This window comes from Rhinatrema bivittatum, chromosome 2 (assembly GCF_901001135.1).
Source record: "Rhinatrema bivittatum chromosome 2, aRhiBiv1.1, whole genome shotgun sequence".
Classification (NCBI taxonomy): Eukaryota; Metazoa; Chordata; class Amphibia; order Gymnophiona; family Rhinatrematidae; genus Rhinatrema; species Rhinatrema bivittatum.
This window is the reverse complement of record NC_042616.1, coordinates 326,195,474-326,212,125: the sequence shown is the minus strand read 5'-3', so window position 1 is coordinate 326,212,125 and position 16,652 is coordinate 326,195,474. Positions and strand designations below refer to the sequence as shown.

Below are 16,652 nucleotides of genomic sequence, written 5' to 3'. Positions count from 1 at the left end.
GCCACAAGAAAAACCGCTTTCAACGTAAGATCTTTCAAAGTTGCATGTTTAAGGGGTTCAAAGGGTGCCGAACACAGAGCCCTAAGAACCAAATTCAAACTCCAAGCAGGACAAGGGTTCCAAAATGGAGGACGTAGATGTTGTGCGCCTTTGAGAAAACGCGCTACATCCGGTTGCGCAGCCAAGGATAATCCCCGAAGCTTACTGCGAAAACATCCAAGCGCTGCAACTTGGACCCGTAAGGAACTACACGACAAACCCTTGGCTAACCCATCTTGTAAAAAAGATAAAATATTCGATACAGAAGAGTTAACCGGATCTACTTGATGCTCATTACACCAAGACTCAAAAACCTTCCATACTCTTGCATAAGCCAAAGATGTAGAGGGCTTTCTAGAACCGGACTGGACACAGTAGATTTATTTCCCGCAGTCCCTGAAGCAGGCACACAGTGCCGAAACATGGCCAATGTTGGGCAGGTGAATCCGAACCCATAGGAAGTCATGAGGGCGGCAGCCTTGATAAGTATACAAGAATAAAAACGGATGAGTGGGTCGGATAAGCAACCAGGGAGAAGGGATATTATAAGTAAAAAGTAAAAAAGAAAAGAAAAAAGGAAAAAGAAAAAAGAAAAAAGAAAAAAGTTGAATATAAAGTGTGAATAATAAAGAGCAATATAGGGGGCTAGTGAGAGAGATAACTAAAAAGTGGTTATCCTTGAACAGAGCCACCGTACAAAAAGATCACCGAGCAAGGTTTTCCCTTGAATCAGTGGATGTTGTAGAATTATTCCCTATGTAAATCACAAAAAGCCCTCAGTAATATCTTTCTGAATTATCTGACAGGTGATTTCTAGAACCGGGCTTTCTAGAACGTAATAAAGTAGTTACCTCAGCATCTGAGTAACCTTTATTCTTTAACCGACGCCTCTCAAAAGCCATGCCGCTAGAGAGAAGCGTTCAACCTCTTCCAAACAAACTGGACCCTAAGACAGAAGGCATGACAGATCCGTTCAGTGCTAGACTGACCAGGTCCGCGAACCACGGACGGCGTGGCCACTCCGGAGCCACTAAAACAACGTTGACTTGCTGAACTTCTATCCGACGCAGGATCTTGCCGATCAGAGGCCTGGGTGGAAACACATAGAGAAGAACATTCTTTGGCCAAGGAAGTACCAGAGCGTCTACGCCTTCCGCTCCTATTTCCCTCCTGCGGCTAAAGAACAGAGGGGCTTTGGAATTCTGAAATGTGGCCATGAGATCCATTGCCGGTGTGGACCATCTGTTGCATATCATTTGATAGGCTTCCTCTCACAGTTCCCACTCACCTGGATCGAGATGATGCCAACTGAGAAAATCGGCTTGAACGTTGTCTGTCCCGACAATGTGTGAGGCTGCGATGCTGAGCAGGTGTTGTTCTGCCCAGGCAATCAGCTGTCGTGCTTCCTGCGCTACTAGGAAACTTTAGGTTCCTCCCTGGCGGTTGATGTACGCTACCGTGGTCGCATTGTCGGAAAGAACCCATACCGACTTCCCGCATAGGAGGGGTTGAAGAGCGATCAAGGCTAAACGAACCGCTCTGGTCTCTAACTGATTGATCGACCACTGCGCTTCCGTTTCGAACCACTGACCTTGAACAGATGTTTTCTGACATACCGCTCCCCAGCCTGAAAGACTGGCGTCGGTAGTGACCACAGTCCATTCCGGAATCTCTAGAGGTACACCCCGCTATAGATTCGCTGGCTGTAACTACCAATCTAGGCTGGAACGAGCCATCTCTGTAAGAGGAAGGGGAAGGTGGTATAGTTCCGAAACTGGATTCCAACGTGAGAGCAATGCAGACTGACGTGGTCTCATATGTGCGAAAGCCCAGGGAACCAACTCCAGAGTAGAGATCATTGAGCCTAAGACTATCAAGTAATCCCACATACATGGTATAGGAATAGACAGCAAGTCTCGAATTTGCGTTTGAAGCTTGAGAAGGCGATGTTCGGGAAGGAATACTTTCCTTTGACGAGTGTCGAACTGTGCACCCAAAAACTCCAGAGATTGGGAAGGGACTAGGTGACTTGTCCTCGTTGATCACCCAGCCTAGAGACTGCAGAAGGTCGATTACCCTGTTGATTGTAGAGTGACAAAGAGATTCTGACTTTGCTCGAATTAACCAGTCGTCCAGGTACAGATGTACCAACAGGCCCTCCTTCCTGAGTTGAGCGGCCACCACAACCATTATCTTGGTAAATGTTCTGGGAGCTGTAGCTAACCCAAACGGGAGAGCCCTGAATTGATAACGTTGCCCTAGAATGCAAAACCTGAGAAACTTCTGATGATCTGAGCGAATGCCGATATGAAGATAAGCTTTGGTGAGGTCGAGAGACGCTAGAAATTCTCCTCTGTGTACCGAAGCTATTACAGACTGGAGAGTTTCCATTCGAAACTTGGGAATCTGTAGGCAACGATTGACTCTTGAGATCGAGAATGGGACGAAAGGTTCCTTCCTTTTTGGGAACAACAAAAAAAATTGAATAACGACCCCTCCGATGTTCGGGTGTTGGAACTGGAACAATAGCTCCTAGGTCGCTTAAACGCTGCAGAGAGTCTTGGATTATGAGACGCTTTTCTAGGGAAGAACACGGTGAAATTAGAAAGCGGTGGTGAAGCCGCCGAACAAAATCTAAAGCGTAACCTTGATTTATCACTGATAGAACCCATTGATCCGACGTACATCTGGCCCATTCCCCGTAAAACAGAGACAGCCTGCCCCCTATGATGGGAACCGGGGAAAGGACCGGCCGCATCTCATTGGGCAGACTTTGTGCCGCCTGAGGCTTGGGAAGTTCCAGGTCTGTCGAAGCGGCAGCCATGAAAGGACTGAAACCAATTCTGTTGTCTACCTGAAGACTGCTTAGCCGAAGAAGCCGAAGGACGAGAAGAACGAAATCTTCTGTTGGACCAAAAACAAGAGCAAGATGAGAAAGAGCTTTGAGGTCTAGGACGGTCCTCTGGTAATTTGTGAATCTTATTCTCCCCTAGGGACAAAATTAAATCTTCCAATTCCTTACTAAATAGTAAGTTTCCCTTAAAGGGTAAAGCCCCTAACTGAGCTTTGGAGGATGCATCTGGAGTACAATTCCTCAACCAGAGGAGTCTGCGAGCCGATACTGAAGCAACAATAGAGCGAGCCAAGGTCCTAAGGAAATCATATAAAGCATCTGCACTATAAGCAACTGTAGCTTCCAGTCTACCAGCCTGTGCAACCTCCTCATCAGAGAGGGAAGAATTGTTTTGTAAAGCCTGGACCCACCTTAGGCCAGCTCACAAAGCCAAGCTACTACACATGGCCGCCCGTACAGCAAGAGCAGAAACCTCAAAAATTTGCTTAAGCTGAACCTCCAGCTTACAATCCTGTAGATCTTTAAGAGCCGAAGCTCCAGTCACTGGAATAGTCGTTCTCTTAGTGACGGCTGATACAGCGGCATCCACCTTAGGAAATTTTAAAATTTCCAAAGCCCTACATATGACCCATATGACCCAATTTCCTCAGCATTTCCAAGGCTGATGTCTACTGGCTTGGGGGGAAAAAAGAAAACAAAAAAAGAACAAACACCCCCCCCCCCCACCCACACACACACACACAATTCCTCTTTGTGGACACTAGTTCATTAATCCTGTTGGGGGAAAAAAAACGCATTCACTTGAAACAGGTCTAGCAGAGTACCAATCAACTCTTTTTTTTTTTTTTTTTAGCATGCCATACTGGGTCAGACCAAGGGTCCATCGAGCCCAGCATCCTGTTTCCAACAGTGGCCAATCCAGGCCATAACAACCTGGCAAGTGCCCAAAAACCAAGTCTATTCCATGTTACTGTTGCTAGTAATAGCAGTGACTATTTTCTAAGTCAATTAATAGCAGGTAATGGACTTCTCTTCCAAGAACTTATCCAATCCTTTTTTAAACACAGCTATACTAACTGCACTAACCACATCCTCTGGCAACAAATTCCAGAGTTTAATTGTGCGTTGAGTGAAGAAGAACTTTCTCCGATTAGTTTTAAATGTGCCACATGCTAACTTCATAGAGTGCCCCCTAGTCTTTCTATTATCCGAAAGAATAAATAACCAATTCACTTTTACCCATTCTAGACCTCTCATGATTTTAAACACCTCTATCATGTCCCACTCAGCCATCTCTTCTCCAAGCTGAAAAGTCCTAACCTCTTTAGTCTTTCCTCATAGGGGAGCTGTTCCATTCCCCCCCCCCTCATAGGGGAGCTGTTCCATTCCCCCCATAAGAAGGGTTAAGATGCAGTTAGGATAATTTATAATCAATTCTGGTAATTCCAATATCTGGATGGTGGTGCACATAGATTTGTTTGTCTCTGCTAAAGATGGGCTCTTAACCAGTCAATTAATTGTTCAAATAATGAAACACATAAATCCCCAGTCCAAGTAGAAATACTATAATGATTGCTAAGCATTTTGAGAATATACAAAAGAGCCAATGTCAGGCCATAGGACAGTATGTGGTACTAAAGATGGCATCTTCCTAAGATATATGAGATAGAGATATAGCCTGTGAGTGAGATATATTGATTCTAAAGTTCCTAAAACATAGCAAACCCCCTTTGGTTTAGTTTCTGGAATCCAATGGATTACAAGATCCAAGAAAACAGGGTTTTATCAGAAGTACATCTTGTCAGGTGTATCTAAACTAGGAATGTGTGAAGCCCGAACCTATCGGTTTGGGCTTCGTTTTTAGCCCGCCGCAGGAAATTTCATAGTGCGGGTTTCGGGCTCCCCGAACCAGGATGAATGCACATCCCTAATCTAAACCATTTCTTTGTCTTAGTCATAAGTTAAATCAGAGAAAAAAAAGTGTCAGATACAGTGTGCCTGGATTTCAGCAAGGCCTTTGACACAGTTTCACATAGATAGTTTATAAACAAACTGAGCACCCTAAAGTGACTCACTGATGGGGTCATTTATCATTTCGCAACAGGGCCTTAATGCCCACAAAATAACGCAATACAAATTATGCATGTAAATTAAACACTGAGTATTCCAGTGGGAGGAGTTTGGGTAGAATTAAAGGAAATGAGAGTCTGCTACCACGAAATGCGCTAGAGTAACACACACTTATGCAGGATTTAATGCCAGAAATAACTATAACTTTATACAGTGAAAAAAACATTTTATCGCACTCCCACGGACGTCATCGCGGATTGTGGGGATTAACGTGGCGATTATCACATGCAATAAAAAGAGGTATTCTATCAGACACACCTACCAGGCTCTCCTGGGCAACAAAATCACTTGTTCTTTCCTTGCCTAGCTTGCTAAAACCATAATCTTTGTGGCAAGTTTTCTTGTTGGGGGAGGCTCGGTGCAGACAACAAGAGGAACAACAACCACCTCAAGAACAGGCAAGGGCAGTTCCAAACCCTCCTAGGGAAGTCCCTGCACCGGAGGCCAAGCCACTGGCCCAGCAGGGATGGGGCCCATGGCAGCACCTGGCATGCAGGCAGCCATGGCAGAGGAGATACAGGGAGTGCATCTTTCCTCCCTGAGCACCAGTGCTGGACATGCCAGAGGATTATGTGGTTTGCAGGTATCACCTCAGCTCTCGAGCTATCATGGAATTATATGAAGAAATAAGAGGGAATCTGGATCCAGTGATGGAAAGGTCCCACACTGTGCCTGGCTTCACCAAGCTAAACGGCCACCCTGCATTTCATGGTAACCGGCTCTTTCCAAATGACAGTAAAGGTCATGGGGGGGGATGTCCTAAACCACTTTTTCCTACTGTCTGGACCAGGTCATAACAGTAGTCTCTGACCGCATTAATCGCCATATAGCATTTCCTCAAGACAGGCAGGACTTGATGGACTTGCACTGACGTGGCCCTCATCCCACTCCGTGACAGGGAGGAGATGTACTGCAATAAAAAGCTCTTCCACTCCATCAACGTGTAAATGGTCTGTGACAATTGAATGTGCATCCTCAACGTGCTGGCCAGGTACCCCGGAAGCCGTGCACGATTCCTTTACACTTAGGCAATCGGGCATGTGCGAAAACTTAGAGAATGGCCTCTATGGTAACGGTTGGCTCATAGATAAGAGAGAAACTTCTTTCTGTATTCCATCTCTGATTAAGTTTTTGTGGCAAACGGCACGTTCATGGGGGGAGCTGTGGGGGAAGAAAACGCATAACTGCCATGACAAGTGGCTTGTACACTTACGTGCTCAGGTCATTGCCCCCAGGGCCTGCCTTTTTCTCCCCATGATGCAGAGGTCTGCTAATCTTGTGAGGCAAACAATGCTCTTGCCATAAAGCTTGGTGTGTGAGCAGGCACTATACACTTTCTACGTGTTCACTTACATAAGGGTCCTGTTCCTATTCTCAAATTGGGAGCAGTTGAAATCTCACTGGTTAATCACAAGCATGAGATGTTCACAATGCTGATACTGCTAGCTTCTATTGTCTTAGAGCATGCTGTGGTTTGCCAGATCTGCAAGTGACTGCCCTATGACTGATTTATTTATTTGATGAGTTTTATATATCGTTATTCAGTAGAGCCATCATAACGGTTTACAAAGTGAACATTTTTTCTTAACAGTATTGAAACATTATAGCAGAATGAGCATATACAGAAATAAAACAAGTCAGGTCCAATAATTATTCTTAGATTGGATGAGGAGGGTAAGCAAGATTGGTTGGAGATTATAGTTGAGAGTTCATTTGATGGTTGGTATGGTCAGATGACAGAGGGTCAGTGAAGAATTTGCGGAAGAAAAAAAATTTTAGGTCTTTTTTGAATGTTTTTATGTTGTGCTGGGTTCTCAGGTCTTCAGGTAGTGTGTTCCAGAGTTTGGGGGAGGCGATGGAGAAGGCTCTTTCTCTTGTTGTTGCCAGATGTGCATCTTTGATGGTAGGGATGTTTATGTAACTTGAGTTATTGGAGCGTAGGTTTCTTGAGGGGTTTTGAGGAATTATGTTAAGCGTGTTTAGACCTTGATTATCATTGTTTAAAATTTTGTGAATGATGGTCATTGATTTGTAGGCAATACGTGCAGTAATAGGAAGCCAGTGAAGCGAGGTTAATATGAGCGTTATGTGGTCATTTCTTTTTGTTCCTGTTAGGACTCTGGCAGCTGAGTTCTGCGATATTTGTAGAGGTTTGAGGGTTGAAAAGGGTAGTCCTATTAGTAAGGAGTTGCAATAGTCGATGTCCTAAATCTGTCATTGCCGCATAGAAGATTCTGGGTTTCGATTGCAGGACCTGCTTTTCACCCCCACTGCCATTCCCAACATGCCCCAACTAACCTCTTTCCCTTTATGAAATAATTCTACAACATCCACTGATTCAAGGGAAAACCTTGCTCGTGATCTTTTTGTACGGTGGCTCTGTTCAAGGATAACCACTTTTTAGTTATCCCTCTCACTAGCCCCGTATATTGCTCTTTATTATTCACACTTTATATTCAACTTTTTTCTTTTTCCTTTTTTTTTCTTTTCTTTTTACTTATAATATCCCTTCTCCCTGGCTGCTTATCCGACTCACTCATCCGTTTTTATTCTCATATACTCATCAAGACTGCCGCCCTCATGACTTCTTATGGGTTCGGATTCGCCTGCCCGACATTGGCCATGTTTCGGCACTGTGTGCCTGCTTCAGGGACTGCAGGAGAGAAATCTATTGTGTGCGGTCCGGGTTCACAGTGTACACATATCTTAAACTTTTTTTTACCTCTTGTACTGGTGTGTAATGTGAGCGACGCCTGCAGTACATGACCCGGACCGGACACAGTAGATTTCTCTCCCGCAGCCCCTGAAGCAGGCACACAGTGGTAGAGGGTAGAGAGTCCAACAGGATAAAGATCATACAAGAGACTAAATGCTCAGTAGAATCTATATGGGTAGAAATCCCATGTGTGTTGGGTAAGAGTATAGTGATAGGAGTATACTACCGTCCACCTGGACAAAATGGTCAGACAGATGATGAAATGCTAAGAGAAATCAGGGAAGCAAACCAATTTGGCAGTGCAATAATAATGGGAGATTTCAATTACCCCAATACTGACTGGGTAAATGTAACATCAGGACATGCTAGAGATATAAAGTTCCTGGATGTAATAAATGATTGCTTCATGGAGCAATTGGTTCAGGAACCTTCAAGTGAAGGAGCTATTTTAGATTTAATTCTTAGTGGAACGCAGGATTTGGTGAGAGAGGTAACGATGATGGGGCCACTTGGCAACAGTGATCATAACATGATCAAATTTAAACTAATAACTGGAAGGGGGACAATAAGTAAATCTGCAGCTCTAACACTAAACTTTCAAAAGGGAAATGTTGATAAAATGAGGAAAATAGTTAGAAAAAAAACTGAAAGGTGCAGCTGCAAAGGTTAAAAGTGTTCAACAGGCTTGGACATTGTTTAAAAATAAAATCCTAGAGGCGCAGTCCATATGTATTCTACACATTAAGAAAGGTGGAAGGAAGGCAAAACGATTACCATCATGATCAAGAGGCCGTCAATAAAGAGTGGGTGGCTCGCCAGAATGACGGCTACTGCCTGGAGATAATACCCTTATTCAATAAACATACACATGGTTACTGTGACTCCAACATCGCTCTAAGCTACAACAGCAAGAGGAAATGTGGAAAAAAGGATTCGCACTCACAAAGCGGGGAGTAGCTGGCTTGTTACGGCGGTTACTACCCCAAACCAAATAAGCCTGATACTTCACTTTCAATGCATATTTATTTATTTATTTATTTATTTAACAATTTTTATATACCGGCATTCGTAGGACACATCATGTCGGTTCACAATTAACTGAGAAAGGAAATTACAATGAACGAGGATAGAGAGAGTTAACGATATTACAATGAACTAGGAACAAGGATAGAGAGAGTCAACGAGCAGGGATACAACTTTGTAAAAGAACTGGATGAAGATTATCCATGTTAAGATAAGATATGCATCAGGATGTTAAGGATGCATGTACACTTAAGAACTTAACATATGAACTTATTTACAGTATTAATGTTAAATGCAGGGGCAGGGAGAGGGGAGAGGGGGAGCGAGGAGGGGAAAGGAGAGGAGGGGGTAGGGGTATAGGAGATCGTTAAGGCAATGGCACTTTCAAGGAAAGGCTGTTTGTAGGAAGAGAGGGGAGGGGTAGGGGAGAGGCAGCAGGGTGCTGGGGAAGGGAGCAGGGAGGGAGCTGGGAGGGTGAGGGAGCTAAAATGGTAAGGGAGAAGGGGAAGCTGGGAAGGTAGGGGAGCAGGGGGAGTTGGGATGGCGAGGGGAGGTTGAGGAGGGGGTGTGTAGGCTGAGCGGGAGCTGAGTAATTTCGAGACATGACAATGACTAGGATTGGGAGGAGTTGGGGTATGCCTGTTTAAAGAGCCATGTCTTGATTCCTTTTTTGAAATGGCTCAGGGACGGTTCTAGGCGGAGTTTAGCAGGAAGGGAGTTCCAGAGGGTAGGACCCGCAATGGAGAAGGCTCTGTCCCGGGTAGTGGTAAGGTGCCCAATTTTGAGTGAAGGGGTTTGAAGGGTGCCAGCGAGGGTGTTTCTGGTGGGGCGATTAGTTTGACGGAAATGTGGCATATCCTCAAGCCAGGGGGAGTTGTTTTTGTATAATGTGTTATGGAGGATAGTAAGTGTTTTGTATTGGGAACGGTAGGAAATGGGGAGCCAGTGGAGATCCTGTAGTATGGGAGTGATGTGGTCAGTTTTCCTGGTGTTTGTTAAGATTCTAGCCATAGCATTTTGGAGGATTTGGAGGGGTTTAATAGTGGAGGCAGGGAGACCTATGAGAAGGGAGTTGCAATAGTCGATTTTAGATAGTATGGTGGTTTGCATAACAGTGCGGAAGTCGTGGGCGTGGAGGAGGGGCTTCAGTTTTTTGAGGGTTTGAAGTTTAAAGAAGCCCCCTTTTAGTTTGACTAGGTACTTTCTGTGGTCAAGGTATGAGGAGAACCAGGATAGGGCTGTATTTGAGATGCCTATCTCCGCTAACCGTGATAATAGGATTTGATGGTTCACGGTATCGAAAGCGGCAGAGATATCAAGGAGGGCAAGTATATATGATTGACCGTGGTCCATGCCTTTGAGGACGGTGTCAGTTATTGCAAGCAGGAGTTTTTCGGTGCTTCGGTCTTGGCGAAAGCCATATTGAGCGGGATGTAGGATATTGTTTTCTTCTAGGAAATCAGTGAGTTGCATGTTAACCACCTTCTCCATGATTTTGGATATAAAAGGCAGATTGGAGATGGGCCTGTAGTTTGCTGGGTCATTGTGGTCGAGGGTGGGTTTTTTCAGTAGAGGCTTCACAATGGCAAGTTTCAGTGGTTCGGGGACTTTCCCGGTGGTGATGGAGCAGTTTATAATATCTGCTATTGGCTTTGCAATGGCGGAAGGAATGCCTGCTTCAACGGTAGGGGAGAAGAAAAACAACCAATAAGGGTCGAATAACATAGTCTGGGTAAAACAAATAAGCATGGGTGTAGCTTGCTTATTGCGGCGGTTACTTCCCCTATCAAGCTTGATATTTCACTTGGATGCAGCTCCATCACTGCTCTCTACATTAATGGTGGGGGTGGAAGGGAAATAGAACCAAAGCGCTAAGAGAAACAGATAAGTATGAGAAAAAATGTGTGAAGCTTGCTGGGCAGACTGGATGGGCCGTTTGGTCTTCTTCTGCCGTCATTTCTATGTTTCTATGTTTCTATGATTAAAAGGTAAGGTGAAAGGCTATTTTAGCCAAAAAATCATCCTTCAAAAACTGGAAGAAGGATCCATCTGAAGAAAATAGGAAAAAGCATAAGCATTGTCGAGCGTAAAACATTGATAAGACAGGAGAAGAGAGAATTTGAAATGAAGTTGACCACAGAGGCAAAAACTCATAATAAAAACGTTTTTAAATATATCCAAAGCAAGAAACCTGTGGGGGAGTCAGTTGGACCATTAGATGACCGAGGGGTTAAAGGGGCTCTTAGGGAAGATAAGGCCATTGCAGAAAGACTAAATGAATTATTTGCTTCCGTGTTTACTGAGGATATTGGGGAGATACCAGTTCCGGAGATGGTTTTCAGGGGTGATGAGTCAGACGAACTGAACGAAATCACTGTGAACCTGGAAAATGTAGTAGGCCAGAATGACAAACTAAAGAGTAGCAAATCACCTGGACCAGATGGTATGCATCCTAGGGTACTAAAGGAACTCAAAAATGAAATTTCTGATCTATAAGTTAAAATTTGTAACCTATCATTAAAATCATCCATTGTACCTGAAGACTGGAGGGTGGCCAATGTAACCCCAATATTTAAAAAAGGCTCCAGGGATGATCCGGGTAACTATAGACCAGTGAACCTAACTTCAGTGCCGGGAAAAAAAGTGGAAACTATTCTCAAGATCAAAATCGTAGAGCATATAGAAAGACATGATTTAATGGAACACAGTCAACACGGATTTACCCAAGAGAAGACTTGCCTAACAAATCTGCTTCATTTTTTTGAAGGGGTTAATAAACGTGGATAAAGATGAACTGGTAGATGTAGTGTATTTGGATTTTCAGAAGGCGTTTGACAAAGTCCCTCATGAGAGGCTTCTACGAAAACTAAAAAGTCATGGGATAGGAGGTGATGTCCTTTCGTGGATTACAAACTGGTTAAAAGACAGGAAACAGAGAGTAGGACTAAATGGTCAATTTTCTCAGTGGAAAAGGGTAAACAGTGGAGTGCCTCAGGGATCTGTACTTGGACCGGTGCTTTTCAATATATATATATATATATATATATTGAAAAGCACCGGTCCAAGTACAGATCCCTGAGGCACTCCACTGTTTACCCTTTTCCACTGAGAAAATTGACCATTTAGTATATATATATATATATATATATATATATAAATGATCTGGAAAGGAATACGAGAAGTGACATTATCAAATTTGCGGATGATACAAAATTATTCAGAGTAGTTAAATCACAAGCAGATTATGATACATTACAGGAGGACCTTGCAAGACTGGAAGATTGGGCATCCAAATGTCAGATGAAATTTAATGTGGACAAGTGCAAGGTGTTGCATATAGGGAAAAATAACCCTTGCTGTAGTTACATGATGTTAGGTTCCATATTAGGAGCTACCACCCAGGAAAAAGATCTAGGCATCATAGTGGTTAATACTTTAAAATCGTCGGCTCAGTGTGCTGCAGCAGTCAAAAAAGCAAACAGAATGTTAGGAATTATTAGGAAGGGAATGGTTAATAAAACAGAAAATGAAATAATGCCTCTATAATCGCTCCATGGTGAGACCACACCTTGAATACTGGGTACAATTCTGGTCGCCACATCTCAAAAAAGATATAGTTGCGATGGAGAAGGTACAGAGAAGGGCAACCAAAATGATAAAGGGGATGGAACAGCTCCTATATGAGTAAAGGCTGAAGAGGTTAGGGCTGTTCAGCTTGGAGAAGAGACGGCTGAGGGGGGATATGATAGAGGTCGTTAAGATCATGAGAGGTCTTGAACGAGTAGATGTGACTCGGTTATTTACACTTTCGAATAATAGAAGGACTAGGGGGCATTCCATGACGTTAGCAAGTAGCACATTTAAGACTAATCGGAGAAAATTATTTTTCACTCAACGCACAATAAAGCTCTGGAATTTGTTGCCAGAGGATGTGGTTAGTGCAGTTAGTGTAGCTGGGTTCAAAAAAGGTTTGGATAAGTTCTTGGAGGAGAAGTCCATTAACGGCTATTAATCAAGTTTACTTAGGGAATAGCCACTGCTATTAATTGCATCAGTAGCATGAGATCTTCTTAGTGTTTGGATAATTGCCAGGTTCTTGTCACCTGGTTTTGCCTCTGTTGGAAACAGGATGCTGGGCTTGATGGACCCTTGGTCTGACCCAGCATGGCAATTTCTTATGTTCCTCTCTGTAAATCATATCATGGACAGTTGACATACAGGTTGCCACCCCAGGCTGCATCCTTGACACTCTGTCATCTGTAAACATCAGCAGGGTAGGGCTACCTGCATTCTGCCATATGTAGGTCAATGGGTTTATTGTGCATAGGGGACAGGTTTAGTTTAACACTTTTGGCGCTTCACTTGTCCACTAACCCACTTTTCCCTTAGCCACCTCTGTGAGAACGGGATGTCAGCTGCTATGTGACAACTAAGGAGGAGGAGTGAGGGAGTAGTGTCATATAAAGAATGTCCACATGCCAAGAACAGAGGCCTAGAGGGCTGCTGCAGCTGCTTGGGACCATGCAGACTGTCACAGACTGACAGCCATCCCTCTAAGTGGGCTGCCTTCAGGATCTGTATACTACCTTAAGGTCATCCTTATCTTACAAGTATTATACAGATCCCAAAGCCAGGCCAGTATAGGAGTGCCAACTAGTCTGTGGCAGTCTGCCAGGTCGTAAGCAGCAGCAGAAACCCTCTATGCCCACAGGCCAAGAGCAGGGACCTTCTCTGTTCAACACTACTCCCTTACTCCTCCTCCTCATTTGTCACACAGCAGCTGACACTCTGTTCCTGCAGCCTGCAGGTAGATGCCATATTTGGTTAAGTTTGATGTGAAACCTATAAATGACACAAGTAGGGAAGCACAAGGTCAAGTCTTGTATCATGATGACTAACTTCCCCTTAACACCACATACACTCTACATGTACACAATGTACTCTGTGGGCTAGACAGCTGCAGCTGCATATTTCAGCTCACTACAGATGGACCACACCTTTGCCATGAGTCACTTTTCAAGTACGCGTCTGACAAAAAAGTAAAGTAATGAGAGCATTCAGTGCCATAGCCAGAGAGAAGGTCCATTGTATTATCAGAAGAGAAATATCTTCACTATGGAAGAGAATAATGGGTTATTGCTCCACTATGTCTGGCACATAGCTATACAGCCTATTGGGCCCCCACAGAGTGAAGACATAGCTACTAAACCTATAGCCAAGCATTTCTACACCTATTGTACTGGACAGCATATGGTGCTGAACACTAGCTACCTAGTGTCCATCTCACATAGTTAACTCTTGTTTACATGAGCCTCTAACAGTATGCTAAGAAAAGAGGGCAATAGGAACCAATACTGAAGATCCCCAGTAAGGAGCTTCTTGTTTAGCTCTGGCTTTTTGTATTAGTAGCAAACACTGAGCGTTCAGTTGAATAGCCTAGCTTGCTAGATGTGGCTAGTTGGAATGTGCAAGTGGAGGAAAACCATGTACCTAATGAACCGTTAAGACAAAAACCACACAATGAAATGATCCAACCAGAAAGTGTATTTTTCAAAACAGTAATCACTTTATTAGTGAACACATATAGTCAACTGTTTGAGGAATGGAGGAATAGCTTAGTGATTAGAGTAGCGGGCTTTGAACCAGGGAGACTAGGGTACAAATCCCACTGCTGCTCTTTGTGACCTTGGGCAAGTCACTTTACCCTCTATTGCCAAATGTACGAACTTAGATTCTGGGGACAGAAAAAAATAACTAGTACCTGAATGTAATCTGCTTTGAAGTGCCGAAAAGCGGAGTAAAAATAAATAAAGTCAATGTCTTTGATAAACACATTCTGCAAGGACAAGATAGCAAATAGTACATAATATTGTAAATGAACTGAACAGCACAATCTGTGTAGATCTGTAAATACATTGTTTGAAATGGCATCATTACAAATACAGGCTTAGCATCTTATCCTTTTGGCACAATCAGGATTAAAGCAAAGAACACAGAAAGCGGATGTGGCTCCCAATAGCTACAGTACAGCTCTTATATTGGAGCTGATAGCAGTCTTACTATGTAATGGTAAGGATAAGGCCCCAGACAGTGCATGTTGAAAGAGTGCACTCAAGGGGACAGCCTAAGGGCGAAGGCAGCAGAGTTCAGCATGGAAGCTGAGAACCGGGACAAGACAGCAGCAAGAAGGCAGCAGGACCAGGATCAAAGAGCACAGCATGGAAGCATGAGCCCCAGGAGAAGAACCAGCAGCATGGAGGCAGGAGGCCCATGAGAAGACCCAGCAGCATGAGTTGAGAGATGAGATGAAAGACACCAGCACCAAGAGCAGATGAGACATGATGAGAAGAGGCAGCAATCAGACAATGACTGGAGGTCACATCAAGGAGGATGGAATACGGCCAAGCAATCGAGGAGGGCTTTAGAGCTAGGCTGCAGGACCACAATAGCAGACAGTAGACCATCCCTTCTCTTAGCAACCACAGGAACTATGTAATGAGAATGGGCCCAGCAAGCTTCTTCCATCTAGCTGGCACAGGAACTCTGTAGAGGGGCCCGCCCAGAATGGTTAGCACAATTCTTCTTAGTTGGCATTCGATGCCACCACCTTCAGTGCTTCATAGCCCCTTGCCATGGTGGGGCATGACTTTTGGGGGCGTCTTATCAGGCCAGGGACTGCTGCATCTTATCAGGCCACCTCGAGTTACTAGGTGGCCCTCCCATAGGGATACAAATACCTGTCTAGGGCATAGGCACTATAGCAACTCTCACTCTCTCTCTCTCTCTCTCCTTGCAGCACCTAAGAGTGGAAATAGGCTGTTTGGACACTTTCGTGTACTGCGAAGATTCATTGGTTGTTTTATCGCGGTGCACGATGTTTTCACGATTTGCGAATCCATTTCCGCAAATGGCGAATGACGCGATGTTTCCCCGCTGCACGAAAAATGCCTTATTTGCATGGGACACGCCCCCTCATGCGTTACCACTGCGATATTGGAAAATGAGGCCCTTAGTTGCTTAAGATACTAAGAGACAACCTCAAGGATTCTCCTGTCCATTTCCTACTCAAAAGGTTTCCAATGTCAAAACTGGAGGGGCAAAAGTATGAAAGGACACATCCTCTTTAAACACCAAAAGAGATGCATCAATGGCTTTGGTACAAATCCTTGGAGACTGTTGCGCCATGCCATTCAGTGAAGAGGATGAATTGCTTAGGAGAGGACAAAAACACAGCCATCATCTCCCTGCTTTCAGACTCAAGTATTGCTAGAAAATTATGTCAATGCTCTAGTACACTAGCACAAAGCTCAAGTGTCGAGGAACCCATAGAGGCCCCATTTTTGTGGAATACATTCATGTTAGAAATCAGGCAAGCAGCTAATTTTACTCCATTTAGGAAGAAAATTAAGAACCAATTATTTAATTAAATCTTTTAAAATCTGAAAGCATTACAGATTACTTATTTATTTTTAAAGAAAATCAGTATATTTATTGTTTTTAACTCTTGGATTTTGTTTATTCCCTGATCTTACTTTCAGTTGTTTATAGACATTATTTTAGCTTAAGTCTTTGTCTGCTATGCTCTGTTATCCAGTTGGAGGGAAAAAGATCCTGGGGTTGAGGGAATCAGGAAGTGGTTAGACTGCATTTTAAGAGGTTTCTTATGGGCACTGGTGAGTAGAGTGCTTTGAAATTAATTATACTTGTGTGTGATCCTGTTTGGTATATTGTATATATCTTTGTATGTTTTCTAGTGTTACATTGTTTATACTGATATTTTATAATTTTATTATGTCCCTTTGATTATTTTAATGGCAATATACCAAATATTTTATTAAACAACCTTTTGTGCTACAGGCTTTTCTTTCAAAATCTGAAGCCTTCTCCAGT

General features: G+C 43.6%; 1 protein-coding gene across 5 annotated transcripts in view; it reads right to left on the bottom strand.

Moving 5' to 3' along the window:
- DPY19L1 (dpy-19 like C-mannosyltransferase 1) overlaps positions 1-16,652 on the bottom strand; it is a 414,496-nt gene that overhangs the window by 310,960 nt on the left and 86,884 nt on the right. The window lies entirely within an intron of this gene.